General features: G+C 37.1%; 1 long non-coding RNA gene across 1 annotated transcript; it reads right to left on the reverse strand.

Annotated features, from left to right (window-relative positions):
* Nucleotides 1-3,073: 3,073 nt before the first annotated feature.
* LOC139828217 (uncharacterized) lies at nt 3,074-8,627 on the reverse strand. Its single transcript, XR_011739592.1, has 3 exons — nt 8,501-8,627; nt 3,642-3,769; nt 3,074-3,232 (listed from the first exon to the last, which is right to left on the reverse strand). It is a non-coding gene; the product is annotated as an uncharacterized lncRNA (long non-coding RNA).
* Nucleotides 8,628-23,278: the final 14,651 nt, after the last annotated feature.

Genomic DNA, 23,278 nt, shown 5'->3' on the forward strand with positions numbered 1-23,278 from the left:
TTTTCAGATCACAGTTCTGAAAATTCAGATCAAGTCCTTAGCAGCTTAGCATTTCTCACTGCAGTTTACCTTCCTAAGAACACAGGATGCTAAAGAAATTCTGCCATGTATCACTCACAACTTTCAGCAAATACCTAAACTTCATTTAAGACTTGCAGTGGTTAGAAAGTGATTTGAATTAGTCTGTGTGCAATATGCTCCTCATGTCAAAAGATCCAAGGAATTCAGTTTCAAGCAAGCAGCACAAGAGGAGAGAGAAAACACCAGAGGTGTCTCTAGTTGATCTCAGGCTAAACTACAATTGATCTCACAATATAGAGGAAAGGGTCAACGTCCTGGTAGAAAGCCAGATGGCGTTTGGGATTGCATATAAAACACTCAGAAAGAGTGTATGGAAGATCTAAAATGGCACTTGGAATTTTGCAAGCAAGGGAAGCTAAATTGAAACCAATATCAGAGTATCCCAAACGTAACAGAGAAGTCAGAGCATTACAGGAGTCAAATAGAGAAGCGTGAAGAATCTGAGCTATAAAAGCAGGAAAGCACACAAATATCTCCAGATGAACTCACACACAGTGGCAGATAGTGTGAATGAAGACAGTCCCTAGTGTTTAGAAGATTTAAGAACAATTCACATTTCTCTGCAAGAGTTTGCGAGCACCCACAAATACATACAGTATAAGCAAAGTGGATGACAGCAGCGATATTAGATCCAGGACTCCTTTGTAAAAGCGTACCACATAACCCCAGGACATAAAGAAATGATAGTTTGAAAGCCAACCATGAGCTCACAAACAGTATAAGGGCAGCAACAGGGACACCAGTGCTCCAGGAAAGGCTGCACACATCAGGAGGTAAGCAACTTAAACTCAGCAAAGAAGCAATTAATTTAAAAGAAAAATAAACTTTACTTCAGCATTAAAGTTGGCTATTTATGGACATCGCCAAGAAAGACGTGGTAGTTTCTCTCAATAGCACAGTCAAAACAGAAGTGCATTATTCATCATCAGTACTAATAAAAAAACTTAATGTCAGTGCTCTCAAAGAGGGAAGGGAGCCTTCAGCCTTAGTCTACATGTGTAAAAAGTTATGTATCTTATTTATGGAAAGCTTATGTTAACTGAGACTGGCTATAAACTACTTTCTGCCATCCCCAAAAGGAATCTGATAAGCACCTTTATCTCACCCACTCCTGAAACCGCATAGATTATTTCTCAACTACAAATGGTTGATTTACAAACCAAATATAAATCTAAGTGAGATCTGTTGCCTACCGATGTGTATACTGGAGCCTTTGATACAATCACAATGGAGCAATGTACTACCCCTCAAATGACATGGATATCCATCTGATATTTATATGCCCTCTTTAACCATTTCTGGTCTCAGACAAGGGACTGCAAATAGCAGAGAAAAATCACAGTATTTTCTTATGTTGCTGTGCTCCTCATTTTCCTGAGATGCTCATCCTCCAATTAGGCTGCAGGGCACTTGTCAGTCCCTTTTCATTAAGGACAATTGCCACAGCTCTGCAATACCTCATATGTGTGAGTGGTTTGCCACAGGTTTTGCCTGCTCTGCCAGAGACTTTACACAATAAACTGTAATTTTCCCCAGTCTTAATCCCATACCATCAATCAAAACAACGACAGCAACCACAAACCAGCCGTGGCAGTTCCCTGATGGGGAAAATCATATTCTAGTACCAGCATTATGATCAGCTGTACACACAGTAGTAAAATGGAAACTCTGACAGTCATAGGAATAGATGAGGGTGCCCCTCTATAACATCCCTGCATTTTCTTAAAATTTGTATTTGTCTGTGAAACTGATACAGGCTAAAGGGGAGAAAAGCTCTTGCTTTACAACAACCACTGTTCTAGTCTTGATTCTAACTCAGCAACACAGAAACATCCTCTCCCAAAAGTCTCGCTGACCTGTCATAGTAGTTTCTCAAGTAGGTGCAGTCATCACATTTTCCCTTCCATGTACACTGAGACATCCCAGCATTTCTATCCTCTAAAAACCAAATTACTATCCACCCAGAGCAAACAAATTACTATCCACCCAAAGCGTGGGAGACAATACATTTTTAATGGATTTTTATTTCAGTTAGATATTTTACTGAAATCACTGATTTTTCATTTAAAAATTGAATTCTTTGGTGTTAGAGTTTGAAATGTAACAGCCAAATATAGTTATCATCTAGTAAAGTAATTCAAACACAATTTAAAATATCTCACATCCCTCCTTAAAATTGTAATGAAATGATGGCCACACCTATGTTTGGTACTGAATCAGAATTAAAAAAAAAAAAAATTAATCTTTTGAGGTCTCATCAGTTCATGTAACTACACTACAATATTATGGACTTCAGTATGTAACATAGTTCTGATACAGACTGAGGAAACAGTATTGTAACCAAAAAAAAAAAAACCAAACAAACAAAAAAAGCCACAAAAATAAAAACAAAACAAACAAACAAAAACCAACCAAACACACACAAACACATAAAATCCCACCTTAACTATCTGCAGCTGAAATTGACAAACTGGATGAAAGACACTAAGGAAAAGCAAATTAAACTGATTTCCTGGGGGTACGTGATAGTGCTACCATTAGGGAGTGTAAGTGAAGAGTGCAGGTTCCCTTACAATTTACCTTTTTCCTCAATCTGTATCAGAGCTGTATGTTACTTAATAGCCTGTTCAACTACGAGATAGTGTTAATAAGTAACCTCGATGTCTTCATCCTTCGCTAAATTATAATCAACAGTTAATTCTGTGTTTTACGTTTGTTTTTCTCTCCTTACGTGACAAAGATAAGGATTTCACATGAGTACACTTGTATGGATAACCCCACTACTATGTTACTCCTATTACCACAACTAGGGCACAGTTCTTTTCTGCATGACCTATAATGCAGGACATGGTCTCATGCAGTATTATTTCATTATTTTAAAAACTTTTATCAAATAATGTGATACTGTCAGTCTAATAAGAATGTTGAGATTTCCTTCGGTAAGCACGACAACGTGTTGAGGAACGCTACTGAACAGGTCGCCTACCTGCTGTTGGGGGCCTGTGCTCTCTCCTGTTTGCGCTCCTTTGTTCACTGTTTGCCATGGTGACCATGGCACATCCCATAATATACACTTCCACCACATTCAGCTGTCTCACAGCAGTTAGATGACTGCACATGCCTCACACAAAAAGAAGTCCAGCTGAGAATCCTAGTCCAGTGGAACAAACAGAGGCTCAAGTTGTTAATCAGGTGAGACAGCGCAACCATGGAAAAAATAAGCAGTAATAATGATGGCTAAAAACAGTCTGAAAAGGAAACTTTTTAGTTAAATATACCAATGTTTCATTTTTGCTTATTCCTTAAGTTACTTTTTTTTCACTTTTAATTCAGAACAAAAAATATCTGTGTTACAATATTAGTATTTCTTATGGGATCAAATGTCAGCTTTGCCATCCTTGATTGTTTCATGCCATGCACATTACCGTGGATTGTGAGCACCTAACTGATCAGACTAGTGCCCTGCATATTAGCAGTGTACAGCTGATGTGAAAATTGGCACATTTGCTATAACGGGTTTAAAGGAACACCCAGTTATGAATCCATAATATACTACTCACTGATTCCTTGAGATCCGGCTGGTGGCAAAATTCCATGTAGAGTATAGTGTTTATCCTGGAATTGTTGAGGTAGCACAGGGGTTTGGGCTGCTTTTTGGTTCCAGTGATCATTATGAGCAAATGATTTCCTGCACAACAGAGGGTTTCTCTACTTAGATTTATTTATTAATTGCAAAGTGATTATTTGCAATTGCAAAGAGATAAACCAGATCCCCATTAGGTGCACACTGCTAGAATTATTTTATCCTACGGATGCATGTTTTGTACATGAACTTTGTACCTTTGAAAGACGGTTACATGAATCAGCGTATCACACGCATACATCTAGGGCAATATTATTTTTATATTGTGTTAATTTCATAGAAATCAACGTCTTGCTGCCCCTTCAAAAAACACATTCTTAATGGAGTATCACGTGTAATAACTGCAGCATCAGATCAAGGAAGTCAAACTTTCAAACTAGATGAAAGAATGCAAAGTGCAGGTAGATAATAGGGTTTTTTTAATTATTCACCCACACTCACTGTGTCCCTTTCTAGAATTCATGGGTCATTATTCTTTGTAACTCTTTTTTCTTCAGTATAAAATTGTGGGATGAAGTCCACATTCTGAAATTACACACAAATATGTTAGAAAAATGGAGTGTTTGAAATCAATTCTAATGTTAAATGCAAAGGACATTCTGGGCTCATTAAGTAAAAATATCTCATTTAATGAGCAGGAAAGCACTGGAGCACACTGAACCCTGACACAAAGCAAATTATTTAAGTGATAAATTATATTTTATGGGGAATGTAAAAGTTAATAATACTCAGGGGTAAGGTAATAAATGCAGAGGTGTAACTAACTTCATTGACTGCTTTACTTACAAACATGCCATATGTACCTGGTTACTTGAAATAGTAATAAAAAGAATTCACAGAAACTCCTAGAACCAAAGATTCACAGAGACCTTTGTAGCATTCTTTTCCACTAAACAATCTGTGTTTTACTCTCTTCAAACTCATTATTCTCCTCCCTCTTTCACTTTACGGTATATACCTCCGGTCTTTGCTTTTCACTTTCTGTCAAATATTTGATCTTGCATTCATTAAAACTGAAACCTTCTTATCTAGCAGAGAGGCTAATAAAATCAGTGCTCATTTACCTGTGATGATGCCCCAGAAATGACCTGAAACTTTACTTGAAGAGAATCAATCTAGACTGAAGAAAAAACAGTGGATCAACTTTTAACCTACTGCTCTCCTAGTGCATGCAAGTTCAGTGGCACTGAATCTCCTCCTGTTGTTGTCCTCGGGGATCAATGCTCACACCAGCTGAGGAGGCAGCTCACAATTACACCTCTGCACCTCAGAGTAAGGGTTGTTACCATCACTTTAGCTGCGTTAAAACCCTTTCTCTATATTTCAGTGGTGTAAAAGAAACAATTAAGATATGTATCAAATAGAAATCAACAGAGAAAGAGTTTTCTCAACCACAACTATTTCCTGTGACTATTTCCTTAATCTTAAAATGGAATTTGCACTACTGACATGGTCCTTTCTTTCCAGTTTTCTTTCGTATTTACCTTTCCAGGTCAACAGCCAGTGCTGTATTCCCAACTCATACATCTGGGAAGTAAATATGAAGCCATTGCACCAGGTGTTACACCCTAAATTGGTACAGTTTGTACATGGACTGGACAGTCTTTCACACATGAGTATCACATTCGTCAAAATCCTTCAGCAGCATTGTTGTACCAAAACAATCACTGCATCAAAAATTATCTACATGTGTGCAATTGTTTTCTAGAACTAAGAGCTGACATTCAATTCTGAATTAAGTCAAGTTAACCTTAGTTTGCTTTTTAGTTTTCATCTTTAAATAGTCTTATAATGGTGGTCAATGGTCTTATGACACCATCTAAGTGAGTTTGGAAAGTGAAAATACATAAAATCAGGAAAGTATTTCTAACCAGACCCAGGACAAAACAAACCTGTTGGAAAAAAAGTCTCATTCAAAAACAATAAACTCATCCAAATTCTTCACTTATGGTTTGACTCAATCTTAAATGTCTTCCCCAAACTAAATGAATTTATGATTCTAGTAAGCATCAATAAAGCTAATACATAAGATACCATTTTCTAGCAGAAGATACATGCCTTTGATAGGTAATGTAACTAGAAACACAGTCTTTGGAGACTTACAATGATTACGCAGCACTATTTGTCAAATGGCCAGTCTGTATGCTTGCAAAAAATAGTAGTAGAAGACTCATGCAGCCAGATTATAAGCCTTCAAGTAAGTGTTTATCCAGTTTATTCTCTCCCTTAAAATACAAAGAAAACTTATTAAGTACTGTTTGTATCTGGACTGGCAGATTCAGATTTACCAGGTATTTTGGGGAATCCAGGAAGCCTGTGTTTTGACCAGAAGCCAGAATTTAGAACTAATCCAATAATCCCAGGAGCAAGGATTTTCAAGAAAAACTTTGCTAATTATAATCATTGTGAGTTGGAAGTACCAAGAATTTCAGATGACATATATACATCTGCTCGTGTGTGCACATATGTATCTGTATACATCAGCACCAAAAAATTGTAGATTCATGGCATTAGAACAGTAATAAAAGCAACGTATTCAACCATTTCAAAAATATTTTAAATTTTAATTCAGTGAAAAGTGAACCTAAAGATTGAAAAATAAATATTGAACAAAAACATGTATGTTTTCATCATTATTGTATTTTTATGGATATATTAAGTAGGTTAAACTACAAATGTCTGGCATCACAATCCAGTGCTCTAAGACATCAGCGATAGTGAGTAAATAAGACATGTACAGCACATAAGACTTGTATTACAGCTCAAGATGAGGTCACTATTGGAGGTCAGACTACTGAAATAGGCAAATATGTCAGTTCTTGTATTCCCTTCAATATAAAGATACAAAAATGTATAAGGGGCCAATATCCAGAATCCTCTGAAATCTTGTAGTAAAAGCCTTTTCACTGATTTAACTGTCTTTTTCATGGTTAATAGCCTTTGTATCTGGGAAATACTTATCCACTAATACTTATCCTCTCTGTTCTTTTGTGTTTCAAACCCCCAGGATACCATATGTCCAATAAAGAGGATATTAAAAACATATATATATAGAATAAATTCATCCCTTAAAAATGTGTTCCTGTTATTTACTTAGCAAATATTTTAGGTTTTTCCAAAGACATTTTTAGAACCAGAGAAGGTTTGGGTCATATGTCATCAAAACAAAAAAAAAAAACCAAAAAAACAAAAAAACCACAAAACAACAAACAACTGCAAAACAAAATACTCAACAAAAACAACACCTTTTTTTTCGCCCCTTGCAAACTGCACATTTTAGGTAGTTAAGGCATGAAAAATCCTCACATTGATTTGTATTATATCTGTCTTCTGATCTGTATCTATCCAGAAGACAGATACAATATTCTGATTCAGAACCAGCTCCCTGATATCTTACATGAGCAGCAAGTAGATTTAAAAAGAGACAGAGTAACTCCCCTTTTCAAAGCATGACTATGCTGCCTATATAAATATTCTTGTGAAGTTCCTAGACCAGATTGTGTTAGGAGACAGATGAACGTTAAGCCTTCCTTTATAAAGTAGATAATACAGCAGTTTTATCTGAAATTTCTTATAACAAAAAAAAAAATGACATTGCAGTTCTTTTTGGTGAACTTCAAAACGGCACAGGGAGTGAGGGGCTACGTAATGCTGGGAAGCTGAGGGACAGAAGGGCTCAGCATGTTCTCCACTGAACTTCCCCATGAACTTGGAACACACTTGATAACAAAAAACATGTTGTCTGCGTCTTTCTAACCAGTAGATGCTGCTATCTCTACTTCTCCAAACATTGGATTTATGTTTTCAGTTATATGTAGAATAACTAATGTACTGGTGCCAGACAGACAATTTATATCACCGAACCCCCACAAGCAAATTTGTTTTACACAGCAGCTGAATAAAAAACATCCTGTAGAGAGTGCAAACGCTAGGGAATGAAAAGAGAAAACAGCATTAGCAACATGATTTAAATTAATTAAGTGAACATTAATACCTCTAAGACACTTCATTATTGCTTCATACATTTAGTGGGAAAAGTTGTAATTCACATGTACAATATTTTTAACATCATCTGTTAATTGGATATCTATGGTTACTCCGTTTAATTAATACTGTAAACAAAAGACTCATTTGAAAATGTATGCTGCGATAATTAAAATGCTATTATGCTGACAATGTCTTTCTTTGAGGAACTTGTAACATCTGTATTAACTGTGATAAGCATTGATTATCTGGAGTGATATAAATATTTGGGGAGCTAATAACAATCAGGTAGGATTTCAGTGCATGCTATAGACAGCAGAGATAAATCACAGGAAACCTAGATCAAAGTTGGTTTGTGAATAAGTTTGTTTTTGTACTTAATGACTCAATATAAAACACACACAGAGAAAACTCTTCAGAGATTTAAAGCACACGGAAATGCCATAAAGAAACATCCCATCCTGTGCAGCATTTCTGTACATCTGTAGAATCTCCCTATGCAGTGAGTAGGATGTCAGCACACAAAGAGGGGAATGAATTCAATCCATCAAGTTCTTACCATGCACATTTACCAACATTAGACATTTCTCTGAATTACTAAAACTTCTTTTAAAGTAGAAAAAAGTATGTAATTCTCATCCTTTCCCCTTGAGGAGGTTAATTTAGTGATGCAATAGGTCAGCTGCAATTTAGTTCCCATTCAGACTAGGTCAACTGTATCTTAGTTCTGAGTCAGATATTTATTTATTCTTTCATTAAATAACCATAAACTGCAGTAAGAGTTTACATCACCTGTTGTGGTCCTTTCTAGGTTCATTTTCTCTTCACACTCTGATGGCCCACTACATAAACCTCCACTTTCTTGGTCCTGCAGTTAACCTCCCAAAGGCTCTCTGGGTTCCTGGAGGTGATGCAGGCTCGAGAGGGTCCTGGTAAAAAAAACAGTGACCTTGAGTTCAGTGGAGCTGAAAGAGCATGACTCAAAGCAGGTTCTGCCCTGTATGTTCATTCATGATGATTTTTATTGCTCCTGTTTCCTCCTCTGTGCATAAGAAAAAAGTACATTCCTATGAGTAAGTGAAAGCACCAAAAAACAGTTTTTTAGGCAAGGAGCGACAGATCCTGACTGCCGTTCCTGTTGAAGCCAAGTGTTGGCAACAGAGCTGGAGCCTGCTGCATTGGTGGGATTCTGGCCTCAGTGATAAAATGGGAGCTTTTTGCTGACAATTATGGGGCCAAGTTTTTACCCTGAATGACTGAATCCAAACATGTGCCTGATTTCAAGTGACTGAGAAGCCCTTTTGAGTACCCATCCCCATAGGACTTCCCACATACTTGTGACCAAGAACGAAGCCCAGTTCATGTAAACCTTTCCCCATGAGTCAGGGTTGAGTAAACAAAGATTTTCCATATTTTCTGCAATCATTCCATTGTTAATACACAGCATGCAACATTTGTTTCTTATTAACTTGTATTTTCATTTCTTTGCTCTTGTAATTCAGGTCTTTTTGACGCTTTTTTTTAAGCATTGCATTAACATGCCATCCTATAACCTCTGTACAGCTTTCTCTGTGATTGTTGTAACAATTTGTACTATTCCAAAGCACAGGGATTAATTGTGTCTCTAGTTATTATCTTGTCCTTGTTTCTTTCAGACTAGTGGCCTCTGAATTTTTTTTTTCAAAACAGCTAGAAGGCTAAAAAGACATCACCTTCACAGTAGCATAAAGTAATGTTCTGTAGACATAACAATGGCTCTTTATTGCACCTGGCATAAACTACTTTAATTACCTTCATATTACTGGTGTTATTCAAAAACATTCATTTACGGTTGAGAGTGTCCATGGACATTTACTGAAAGTCTTTACAACACATAGCATTTTGTCCTAGTTTGCAGTGAAGTGTATAATAGCCTTTGTCTATTCAAAAATAGATTGATTTACACAAAGGAAGCTTCAGATATTCATATAGTTTTGATTATCTTAATGTTATGATTGCTTTTGTTAGTCTAAATTGAATAAAAATTTACCAGTGTAACTCAGTAGTGCAATAGCAGTGTCACCATGAACATAATGCTACATCTAAATCTACGGTGTGGGGAGTGGGGCAGTGCATTTTTGCTCAAAATACGTGAAAAACCACACAGATATATATTATATCATGTCGGCCACATAGTGTATTTTGCTTGAAAGCCAAAAGGATTTTTTTTATTTTCTGCAGGCCTGCTAGCTACAGTGGGGCTATGGCAGCATGGGAATACACATCAGATGGGAGGACAGGAAGCCCAGGAATATGTTTCAAATGACTGGTTTCTTTTTTCTTTTCTCCCCTCTGTCTGTCTCAAGTGCTTCTGAAACAATAATATTAATAGACTCGCACGGGGTACAAGAGAAACTGAAAAGATGATCAATTATCTGTTGCAGAATACTACACAGAGATAGAGCTGAGCTGGGACCTTACTGGAGGTGATGCTGGGAGGGAAGAAAGCATCCTGGTTAGTACAGTCTCTGGTCAATTAAAAGACATCAACTGAGAAGACAGAAAGCAGTAGTAAAATGTGGAAAGCTGATACATTCTGACTTTTTGTGTAATTCACAGTAGAACTACAAAATGAATTTCTGTAATGATACTAGTGCAGTTAATTACTATATCCTCTACTAAGTTAGTTCTTTGGCACATTGTATTTTATAGGAGGCTTCTATTTATTGCTCTATTACCATAAATAGTGCAGGATTGGCTAATTCTACATTTCAATTATGATAATCATATTTTAAATACATCATTCTTTCCACATCTCATTTAGCTCCCCACTACAAAACAAGGTGGTTCTCACTTTTAAGATTTCAAATCTATATAATGAATCTTCACAACAACGTGGAAAGTAATTCAATTAGTACATTATGGGGAGATGGAAATTCATATGTAAGTAGATATTCGCCTTTCATTTCTGTCTCATACAGTTAAAGGGTACATTGAAAGCTTCACAGGTTTTTCAATATGTTGGATAACTCTTATGTGCTACTGTTATGGTAATAACTGCTGTAATCTGAGACTATGCTTTTGTAAGTACTGAAGAAATGTGAATGCATTTGTTTCTAAACGAGAGAGAGTCTGTGACAAACACACACTGAATAGGAAAAGGAGGTAGAGAGACTAGGGGACTGGAAGAAAATATGCACAACAGTTTACCTGAATGACCTTGATATATCATCTTCTCTTTAACTGTATGTAGAGCTTTGGCCATTCATTCTGTTTTAGTTCTTGCTGATAATGCTACCTCAAAGAAAAAAGTTTGGGCAGAAATAACTAAATTTTGTCTGAAATAAAAAACAATTAAAAAGCGACTTAAGAGTTACATTATAAAATCTCATGTGTCTCCTCTGCAAAGGAAAAAATTTGTACACCATTATGAATTTTTTATGTTTCTATCAAACATTGATAATAAAGGTTTTAATATTTATTATTACCCTTGGCCAAACTCAGAGAGTTCCCCCTCCAGTAGGGTACACTCACAGAGGTACACATTGCCTTTGGGTACTGCTGATTGGGACAGTAAGCACATTATGGATTTCCCTTCGGAATGTAGCACTCATACCCAGCTCTTCTTAATCTTCTTAATATTCAATTTTACACATTCCTCTGTAACCAGCTTTATCCTGAATTCTAATGATTTCTGGCTTTACACTGGGAGCTGTGTCTTTTAACAATCAATGTTATTAAAATGACCCTTGATAGCAAATGATGCTACAATGGGGATTTTCAAAGCTATGTACAAAAATGCAGTTCATTACCACTTTAATGTGGAAGTTTAATATCAGAACTTCTCTCTGCCTTGTTCAAAGCAATTTCTCTAGCTTTGAACAGCTACTTGGCAGACCACAGTGAGTATTGCAAGATTTCTGGTCTCTCTCCATGCTAGTCCAACAACTTGGAGCAAAAGAGGAAATATGGTGCTGGGGAATGGATAGCTGGTAGATTTGTGGTCACCAGTCTGAACACAGCTCAGGAAAAGACTGATTAAAGGGCTCCGTGATGCAAGGTGCTCTGTATTGGTTAGATTTTTTTTTTTTTCATTGCATTGTTATAACTTCATGGGAGTTATTTAATGATCTTTTAACTAGTTTTATTGCCTACTGCATAAAAGAACCAGCTAACTGCTGGCAAAGATAAAATATGTTAGGAAATTCGTTTCACCTCACTTGCCCTTCTTTTGAACAAGTGAGTCTCTCCCAAGTTTCTATCATACAGCAAATATGCCCAATACTATAGCCAGTAGATGATACATCACCTTGCCACCAGCATTTGAACAGAGCACTGGTTTCTAGAAGAAGCCTGGCTGGGACTCGGGGAAGGCACCAGGCTGCAGTGCCAGCACTGCATGCATCCCACTGACCAAAAGTGTGAGAGGCAGGTCTATGGTTCACCCGCTTCTCACTAAGGAAGGGAAAACATGTTGGTTTGAGGGTTTTCTTTAATTTATTTTTAAAGCTGAAATCAAATTGCAGAAAGAAAAAGGTGTTTTGAGATAGGAAGAGGAAATAAACAAAATGAAAGTGCACAAGGAAAGTTTTCGTGTGTCTGTCTGTGCTGGTTTTGGCAGGGATAAAGTTAATTTTCTTCACCGTAGCTGGTACAGGACTGTGTTTCAGACTTGTGCTGGAAACAGGATTGATAGCACACGGATGTTTTAGTTACTGCTGAGCAGCATTTACACCACCACACCAGTGAGCAGGCTCGGGGTGCACAAGAAGCTGGGAGGGAACACAGCTGGGGCAGGTGACCCCAACTGACCAAAGGGATGTTCCAGACCTTATGACGTCCTGCTCAGTATGTAAAGCTGGGGAAGAAGGAAGGGAGGACATTTGGAGGGATGGTATTTGTCTCCTGAAGTAACCATTACACGTGATGGAGCCCTGCTGTACTGGAGATAGCTGAAGATCTGCCTGCCCATGCGAAATGGTGCATTAATCCCTCAATTTGCTTTGTTTGTGCTTTTGCTTCACCTGTTAAACTACCTTTATCTCAACCCTATGAGTTTTCTCACTCTTATTCTTCTGATTCTCTCCCCTATCCTGCCATGGGGAGAATAAGTGAGTGGCTGTGTGGGGCTTAATTGCCAGCTGGAGTTAAACCATGACACTGTCAGACTACTTTTTTTTTTGTGGGTTGTTTTAAAAGAGAAAAAAAGGTGTAACGGAAAAGATTAGCAGCTGCTGTGCAGGTAACTATTATTTAGAAGCCTGATACCAATAAAAACACTGTTCAGAATAAGCAGAAAGGGTACTTCGCAATATAAAATGGAGTAGGGTAAATATAAACCTCTGAAAATCAAATAAGGAAACCCTGAAACTCCTTACCCTCCCTTCAGTTTCAGCTCTAATTTGTTCCATCCTGAAACAAAGTTCAAATATTTAAAAAGTATAATATAAAACAGAAATCCCAGGCATCCCGTATTCAACAGCAGTTTCCTTTTCTCCTAAATGTCATGAAAGGAAAGCCTAAGAAATCAAAAGATTGTTTCAAAAACAAAGGAAAAGAATTCTCATACCAGAAGAACATGGTGCCTGCTCAGTGTGAAAAACATTTCCCCTTTGACTTGTTTCCATTATTGAGAGTAAATAACCAAATTAATCCTGGTGGTAGATTTAAAATAAGGCAACACTTCAACTGAGGTAAAAAAAAAAAGGCAACACTTCACTCAAAAAGAGGACAAATATCACAATACTTAACAGGACTAAACAATCCCCAAGTAGAATTTGTGAGCTTGCAGTAGCATTTAGGTAGAAACAGATGTAACTGGGTGATGGCACGAATATCCTTAACATGGAATTGTATCACAAAGGCATGCTTTGAAAGAAACGTGAACTCTACAAATAAAACTTCCAGCATAAAGCAGTAAGAGAAGTTTTCCTACACAATTTAACTATACTTCTCCTTTTGTGCTTATGCAGCTGGATGCTGCTAGCAATGTTGTGATCTTCTGCAGGTTTTTTTCTTCTTTGTCTCAATGACCAGGCAGGACACTGCTCTGGAGATGGACAAGGTTTCTGTGACAGAGGAGAGGACTGTTATCATCATCTCTTTATGTCAGAAAGACAGGCCACAACAGAAGGCAAAATGATGATGTCGTATTTAAAGTAACTTGATGGTGTTGCACTATCCTAAAGTAACATAATTACATCATAGATCAATGCCATTATATTCTACCCCACCTCCCAAGCAGGTTTCCACTCTGCAAACAGCCAGCTTATTTAAGCAAACACACAGGTTTGATCATCACATGTTCCCACCTTTGCCTGTGCCCATGTTTCTGAATGCTCAGCCTCAGGGGTCCAGGGTCTGCTTTGAAGAAAAGCAGCGTGTGCACTCCCAAGAGGGGGCTAGAAGTTCTCTGGACGTGAACTGGAAGATGAGGGGCTAACCTGCCTAGGGCAGCAGCAGCCTGAGCTTCTCAGCTTCTCCCAGCCCCTGTGGTGATGACTGAAGTTGGAGGAGTTTTTAGGACATTTGTCTTTCAGCAGATGTTCAACATATCACAAAATGGAAATCTTGGTCTCATCAGTTAAAGGGCTACATCCTAAAAGATAGATTTGAGGTCATGTCCTGAACAATGAGAAGGGCCTGTAAGCCATTTTAAAATTAAATTCACTGTAGTGGCTTAATGATCTGTAAAGCAAGTCTGGAGGACATTAATACTTCCCCATAACACTCAAAACAGCATAACTTCATGGATGTAAAACTCATTTATACCAGTGTGACATTTCTCAGTCACTCAGCTCTTCACCTAAGAATATTTGCAGTTTAAGAACTCCCTACCAACTTTTTCTCTAATTATAGTTTTACTTAAACAGGGACGAGTTTTCCTTCAGATACACGTTCTGGAAAAAAATGTGACAATTAAGCTAAAATGTCATTGTTGAATAAAACCTGACATTCCTGATCATTTGGAGCTCTCTGTAGAGAACGAGCATTGCTCAGTATAAAAGACAGTATTCTCACGTTTCTTCAGGCTCACCTGGAATAATCCCTCATCATTCCTTTTGCAATCCCTCTCTGAAAAGGAAAAACTGACTGGCAAGTGTCTTAAATACTAGGATGCTTACCAGTCCAGGGCTTCATTAATCAAATTCAAGCTTCAGTATACCCTCTAGACATTAGCTCCCTGGTTGAAGAAATTGATATCATTTTTAATGTTCAGAAAATTATAAAGAGGGGTGTGTTTACTGCCACTTCATATGACTGCAGCATGGTTGATTTACAGCCATTATAAAAATTTAAAAATACCTGTCATTGCCTCATTGATCAGTATTGAAATCCATGGAAATAAGACAGAATGTGGACATCAGCATTTATTATCCTATAAAAACAGGTTTGTTCATCTGTTCATTCTTAGGGAAAATGTCAGGGCACATAAGATTGTGCTCTAGTAGGGACTACTAATGAAAAATATTCAATAATCAGCAATGACTTATGGAGCAGAAAAAACTGAGTGAACTTCACATCTCTAAACCGGTAAGGAAGAACTCATCATATATATTGATTGTCCTTTTTTTTAAAAAAAAAAAAAAAAATCTAACCTCATTTACGCAGTTTAATCTAGAAAATATGTGTAGAAAGTATGTGTAAAATAAAAAAAGATATGAAAAATTATCTTCTTGGAAATCTGGATGCAAGCCCACAATTCAGCAGTTAATAACACTGATGAAATAATTTTGTGTAAAGAATGACGTAAAGATCATGAAAAAAAAAAATCTACATTTCATCTAAGATTACTTAAAGGTTTACTTGAGGCCATATTGCATTTCTTGTTGTCCTGATTAACAAATCATCACTGCACAAGGCAACACAGGTGGTCAGTCCCCTTGGGCTCACATCAAAGGGGCCACCATGAAGCTTTAGATGTTATACAAAAGCAACCTGAAACTTGTCTCTCACTGTTTGTCCCAGCTATTGTATTGCACAGGGTCATCTTTAAAGGACTGTCTAGTTTACAAAAAAAACTTCTTGCAAAAGATGGTTTTAAAAAACCGTTTCATAATTGTTGACTATTTCCTGAATGGTCTATTTTCAGAATACTGACATCATGAATTATGCCATTCTAGAACTCTACTTTTACCTGAAGCAATGTTTACTGACCCTAAACACAAGGAGAAATGGGGCTTTGCTAAGCGATAGCTGTATGTCTGTAGCCATCTCTGTAACAGACATCAGCCACTGTGTTTCTAAAAATTTTTAAAAATAGTAACAATGAGAAAAGTTAAAAAAAAGTGGATTTCAGAACAACCCACCTTTCTCATAGCTCTTACGAGAAATTCCAGAATATATTATTGTAAAGCAGAAAAAAAAGAAAAAAGAAAAAAAAATCAGTTGTATTCTTTAGATAAAGGAAGTTTTATTAAATTTAGTTTTGAGTTTTATTCTGGAATTTAAAAATACGTCAGTGTTTTTTAGAAGAGGCGTTCTCAGAAACACTGCACATGAAATAATGTGTCAGTGTATATCCTACACTCATTAAGGTTTTTTTCTGTGTGGGGTTTTTTTTCTGTTAGCACTTTGAAGACTCTACAACATTGGTCCTTAGTATATGCGAGTTGCTTGAAAACATCAAAGTCTTATGAAGTCTCCAGTTATTCCGTCAGTACCAACAGGATGTTTATAAACCATGATTCATTTTGGGTATACCAAGAAGAGAACACAGACTCACAGTTCTCAGTAATAAACAAAGCCAACAACACTTTTTAGCTATGGAAAACTGATTAAAGAGTTATGGGCAAGCTGTCATAGGAAGGAAAACCCAACAGGGCTTCCCACTTTCAACAGACAGGCAGGAAGCTGACAGCAGAACACTTTCTGAGTTTCTAACTTTATTTTATGCGTGATAAAATGGTCTGATAAACTCTCTAGAGGGAATTTACTAAAACCCATAACTATTCATACAGCATTGAGGAATTTTTTCAGCAAATATGCATTCATGAAATGTGGGTGTCAGCAAAAACTTATTCAATATTTCCAAAGTTACAAATAGTTTAATCTTAAAATAACTGAGGGCTAAAACACTAAAACTGAAAAGGCAGCAGTTCCTGTCTGGATGGTAGAAGCCCAAAGGTGAGGGCATATCTCCGCAGCAAGCAGTGGGTTTGAGCTCCTCTGCTGCTCAAGGTGCCCTCGATCCACATGTCCCGTCTACTCAGAATGTATTTAAGACAGGAAGCTAAAGGAAAGCTTCACCGTCTCTTGAAACGTGCAAAACATTGAAATGTTTAGTGGTCCTACAGTTCACGTTATCTCTTGGGAAGTAAACTCCAACTGAGCTGAGACATTTTAGATAAGGGGAGAATCTGACCACTGTTTTTAATTTCCTGATGACATGCTAACGTTACAAATTGTAGACTTTAAGATCGATGGTTAAACATCAGTGCAATGCAGCCCAACACACATCCTTTCATTTTCAGGTCACTTAAGCTTACTGGGGTTTTATATGTGTGTGTTTAATTATTTATTTATTTATATTTAGGAAAATGTTTGGTGAGGGAAAATTGACAAAGAAATAAACAAACAAAAAACTTTCCTTATGAAAGACCAAAATGAAATTTCCCAGTTTCCAAGTTTGTTTCTAAGGGACTGTGTATGGGAGAAAGTTTGCAACTCTGGGAGAAGGGCACTGCAACACTAGTCCAAAGTCTACTAATGAAGTCATTGATTTCTGACAAAATTCTGCCCTATGTAAGCATGAACAGCTTACAAATATGTTTTCCCTGTAGCTTTAAGAATTGACATCTGTAACTTACACAACAGATGCGGCACATTCCTGCGGAAAAACCCCATGTATAAATGTGAACTGCAGCTTCTGACTCCCTAACTAATATTACATCACCCCTACACTGCAAAATACAGTAAATATATAAGTAGGGTTGTGGAAAATATATGTAATTTATATTATTGAGCTTGTGTTTTGTAGTAAAAAATCATTTCATACTGCACATTGCAAGATTTTATAATTTCAGTACTCTGAAATCTCTTATTTGATCAAAGAGCTTCCGCTTTATGAAAAGTCCATCTACTTCCATTCAAATCAATAGACTTTTTTAATATATTGCTGCTAGGGAAGTGACCATCTCTAGACAGAAAATGACTAATTTAAGAATCATGTTGGAATCAAGGGTAAATCAAGGTAGAGCAGTAAAAAAGCCTGAAAGAATTTTACTCAACCAAATGTCTGTGTGCGGTCAATGCTTACAAATGAAACAGCAGAAAAGTTCTTACATTTACTGTATTTCCTGGAGCACTTAAATTGACCTCTTAGGAGGGTAAACATTGTGTCTATCCAGTTGACTATGTAGTCAATACCAACCGGAGCAAAGGGGTTTTTTCCAACCTAGGAAAGTAACCCCTCAGTGAGACTAATTAATTTACCCGAAAACATCCAGGATATTGATCTGAGATTTGAAAACACTGTTGATGTACAGTAGTCAGCTACATATGAATGGGAACCATTTTTAAGGGAACTTTAAAGAAGTGGGGCAAATAGTACTTTACAGTCTTTCACTGTTATGCAAGGTAGTTCAACTAAAAGTGGAGAATCTAAGAATTTTTCAAACAATTTCAGCTTTACGATTCCTCAGAAAAAAAAATAGGTTTTTCTACAAATCTTAATTAAATTGATTTTTAAGACATTTACTGAAGATTTTGTTATATAGTAAGGAAACATAAAACCTTCTGAACTATCTTGTTTCTCACTCGGATCAGCACAGTGTGTCAGTGTTAAGTGCAGAAGTTCGGTGTGTTATATCCTAGAGGTGCGATGGCCCTACACTGAATGAATATGCTTAAAGCATCAATGTGTGACAGTTCCAACAGCCAAAGTCATCTTTCCTAATTAAGTCTTTCCAAATGCTCGAGTTATGTTCTGCCCTTAGACACATAAGCAACAAGCATCTGTTTAAATCACTAGCGATAAAACATTTCTTGCCACATCAAAAAGTATTGATGTCATTAAGACACAGAATTCAGCTTTTTGCAGAGGATGTGATTAATCCTGGGAGCAAACTCCTTAAGGAAGAGACTGTGAAGCATCTGCAAACACACTGATGTCTCTCCACATTAGCGTAGTTGCTGAGTTTAGTGTAGGATTTGGGATGAGGTTCAGCCCCAGGGCCTGTGCAACAGGGACATCAGGCTGGGCCAGCCCAGCACCCCTTTGGGCATAAGCTCAGTGGATCTGTGCATCACCCTCAGCTCCCTGGCCTGGGACAGAACTAGGTCCTCATCCAACGCGGACATTGCAGCTGCTCTAGAATTCTTCACTGGAAGCTGCAGGGCTTCCGGCCAACATGTGATCTTTGCATGTAAAGTCTGCCCCATGACATAGACAGTCCCAAATCTCCATGAAAGATTCTTCAAGGCAAAAATCACAACAGCCCCACAAAGGTAAATAATGGAGAGAATTCAAAGATGACATGGCAACTGGAAGCCAGACAGACATTATGGACTTTGTCCTTATGATGGTGGTTGGGCAGAGGGGGTCAGCCAGGAAAGCGAGAGATAAAGAGCACTGGGTTTGCAGTTGCTGACACTGGCAGTACTTTGCAGTGGATGTGAAATCATATGCACTTCTAAGGACATGACAGTTCACTTTTTTCAAGCAATAAAACATCTAAACAGAATTAATTTTGAGAATATGGTTAAGGAAGCCCTTTTGTCAAATGCAGCCTGAATGCATTTGTATTTGTGTTGGAATTTCCTGTTAAATCATAGGGGTTTTTAATGGAAATGCTGACAGAACCTAAACCATTGCAGTGTGGAGAAACGAATAACAATATATGTATTCTTCTTGCTAATAAAGTTTTATAGCCCTGAAATTCAGTGTAGGAATAGTGTATTGATTCTAGAGAGAATTTTTGAAAGAAAGGCTTCATGGTGCTTTTCTCATTCCATGATGCGAAAAACAAATTGTTCCAGGATTTGAATTTATTAGCAGGCTTTTAAAGATACCTTTAGATTTTTTCCCCTAAGTTTGTTGTTGTTGTTGTTGTTCTTTCTGCTTATGACAGTACTAAATACATAAGCACAATTTCAAAAGGATTTAATGTCTTTTTCTGACTTGAGAAGGAACAAAATATCCAATTTTTTATTCATTTAACTAGAATCATTGCTCACATCTCAAGTTCATCTTTTTCTTTGATTTTACACCACATTTCCCAAAAGGTTTTCCCATTAATATTAACAGATTTATGAATCTCATTAGTCTGATTTATGTATTTTCAATATATTTAAGGCTATGTCAATATTAAGTTATTTGTCCCTTGTGAGCACCTTCTACAGAGTTTGGATTAGAAATATTTTTAAACATACACTGAGAAGGAGCACTTCAGGCCCAGAGGTAACAGACTTATATAACTAAACTGCTTCTCTAATTGTTTTCTTGAATTAATCTGCTTAAACAACAACAACAAAAATATTCTCCAGCAATGGGACAAAAACTTTTAAGATAATCAAATCATTGTGAGAGAATATCATAACCATTTCTTTTAAGGACATACATGATGCTGTAAAGACACCACACTAAAGGACATACTGTGTCCATTACTTCCACAGAGTTTGAAGTCGCTCTCCAGTTTTCAGAAGGCCATGATAGCCTTGCCTGAACCCTTACGCTGGGCTGGTCAGCTTGACCCCACATGGCCCCACAGCTCTCCTGCTGCCAGTTTAATTCCCAGTCTTGAAGAAACAAAAGTAACCTGCACAGGCTGGAGGAGACAGCTAAACCTGTAGCGTAATGCTTCCCCTCTATGTATTCAGGCACGAGAATACAATTTTGTAAATCTGATTTTTTTTTAAATAGGCCTCATTCTCATCATGAATTTCAGATACACATTCCAGTAGAGTAAGTTAGAACTTGGCCTGTCTTTATGAATATTGGTCAGAACTTGTTTACATAAAACAAGTGCTGTATATTGATACATTATTGATTTTCATATAGTCATATTGCAAAGTTAGCATGAATTCCCAGATAAACTTTCTTAAATGGGTCCTAATGACTAGGCTACACAAGGAAACATAAAAGCTTATTTCTCAGGCAAAGGAATCCATGGTATATAAATGGAACAGTTTATTTTTCTTTGCAGAAGATCTGCATAACACTGGAACTGATTGTTTTGCTAATTACTGTGTTTGCCTCTTCTCTATTACTGTGTCAATAATAAAGACTGAGTTGGTGTCGAAGCATTTCGATATATTTGACATTTTTAACAAAATCTGGATCTACAATATTATTCTTGTAAACCTTTCTATGTATGTACTGAAAATTATCAGAAAATATGTTCAAAGTAACTCCCATGTACAGTGCCAATCAATGCTTGCGAAAGAAAATCCCTCCATGGACACACGCTAGTGAGTCTAACAGTGATTAATGCAAATTGTTTATTAGAGCAATGCATGGACATCATTTAATCTCTTGTTAGCTGAGTTGCAGCTTTGTACTTCTGCTTTCCACTCCAAACTCTCACTGACTGGCCTCTCCAATTTCCAGGGATTAACAAAGAGAATTTCTTCCAGAAGTACCTGTTTGTTCTTGGATGTTGAAACAAAGACAGTACCAAAATTTGTCCCAGTACTGATTTTTTCTTAACGTTTTTGTTTAGCTTTTTGTGATAGAAAATATGATTTCATCTGTTCCTCTGGCTCCATCATCATACACCAGACTTGCAGATTTTAATCACAGAGGAGATCTGTTTTCTACTGTCTGGACTCCAAACATGTCAAGAGAAAATAGTTCCTTTGCCTGCACTTCACATTTATTCTGATAAACTTAGAGACATTTCCAAAATTCATTATAAAACAAAATTATGAGAATCCATGAATTATAAATTCCATATTGCTATTAGGCAGAGCTAGAAAAGACCTTACCCATTCCTTGAATGACAAAATTTATTTTTAAAATAGAGTATAAATATATCTTATTAGAATAATTAAAGAAAAAAAAAAAACACAACACACAGAACAACAAAAAAACATCAGTCAGGAAAAGTACCCGCTAATTTTTGAAAGTTCAAATAGAAACCAATTGCATCAGGAAGTTTCTAGGGAAGATTGCAAGCAGACTTTTTAACTCCATGATTTCCATTGCTTTAAGAGATTTGAGATGTACTGGTCTGTGTTGTTTTTTCCCTCTCTTTCTAGGTTGCATGTCTCTAAGACAAATATCAACAGGCCACAGAGCTCCCTTTTAAAAATAAATTTACCAAGTCATAATCCAAAATATATATCTTTTCTGTACTTTCTAATTATCGATAAAGGCTTGAGAACATATTTTTCATATACATTCTTCTAAATACACCATTTCTATATTTGGAAGCAATAAGCATTGAGCTCCTTAAAGAGGAAGTATCTTTTCCACAATAAAAACTTTATTGTGAAAAAATTTGGCCACAACTAGCATTTCCTATCATTCTGTGGTAATGGTGACACATTTGCTTTATTAAAAGGAAATATATTGGGCAACGCAGCAAGATCTACAAAAAGACGCAAACAGCAGTACACCTTACAATGCACACACTTATAATAAGCAATACCAATCATAACACATTTGCCACTGTTCTGTTTGACAGCTGTTGGCTGTGGAGCCTAAGCTTTCAAATGACCCACATGCACAGATCCTGGGACAGACATATTTAGCTGTCAGGGGACTAACTGGAATGAAGGAATAAAGTAGAGGTTAGCACTACCTTCCCCCACCCCCCCATCCCTCTCCTTATATCATGTGGGCTACAATCCAACTTCCAGTTTGCATCCTGTCTTTTCAAAAGACATCATCTGTCTAGAGAGATCCTTTGGTCATCTCTCAGGGTAAAACCAATCTTACCCTTTGCTGTGAACACTTCTACTGGGTAGAACTCACTTCTCCTGAATGTAACTCCTGTCCTTTCTCATGATATTAGAAAATGACTCACGTGACTTCAAAGAATGATCCCTGCCAGTCTCTTTAGAACCACTCTCTTCTTCACTGCTTATATTTTTAATGCACGGTTTCTGAAACATAAAAGCTAGAAGAAAGCACGATGAACATCTAGTCTGCATTTCCCCACACACAGCACTCAACATAATATAACATCCAGCAACTCCCACACCTTGTTGAACTACAGCAACAGCTCTCTGTGTTAATGTATAGTTATTCTAAAGATCCAATAGGGAAAAAATTACTCTCTGCATCAATTGTATTATTAATGTCAGTTTGAAAGTGGCACTTTTTATAAAGATACTGTAGCAAGCTGAAATCTATTTAGTTCACTAAATTGTGGAGATTTCTCTCAGAATGAGCAGAACTATAACCTGGTCCCCAGAATTAGCTGAAGTGTTGCTCCTGAGGGCCAGGTGGGAGTCTCTGCTACCAAGACCTTGGTGCAGACTGGAGGAAGCAGCACGTGCGACTCCTCACCTCTGCAGCACCGCAGGGAGGTGGAGGAAAAGGAGAAGTCCCAAGACTGGGCTGTGGCAGCACCAAGCCTATGTATGGGCTACCACCACACAGAGAAAAGAAGTGGCAGTGGTAGTTTGAGCTTCCTGAGACAAAGC

Source organism: Patagioenas fasciata, chromosome 6 (genome assembly GCF_037038585.1).
Source record: "Patagioenas fasciata isolate bPatFas1 chromosome 6, bPatFas1.hap1, whole genome shotgun sequence".
NCBI lineage: Eukaryota > Metazoa > Chordata > Aves > Columbiformes > Columbidae > Patagioenas > Patagioenas fasciata.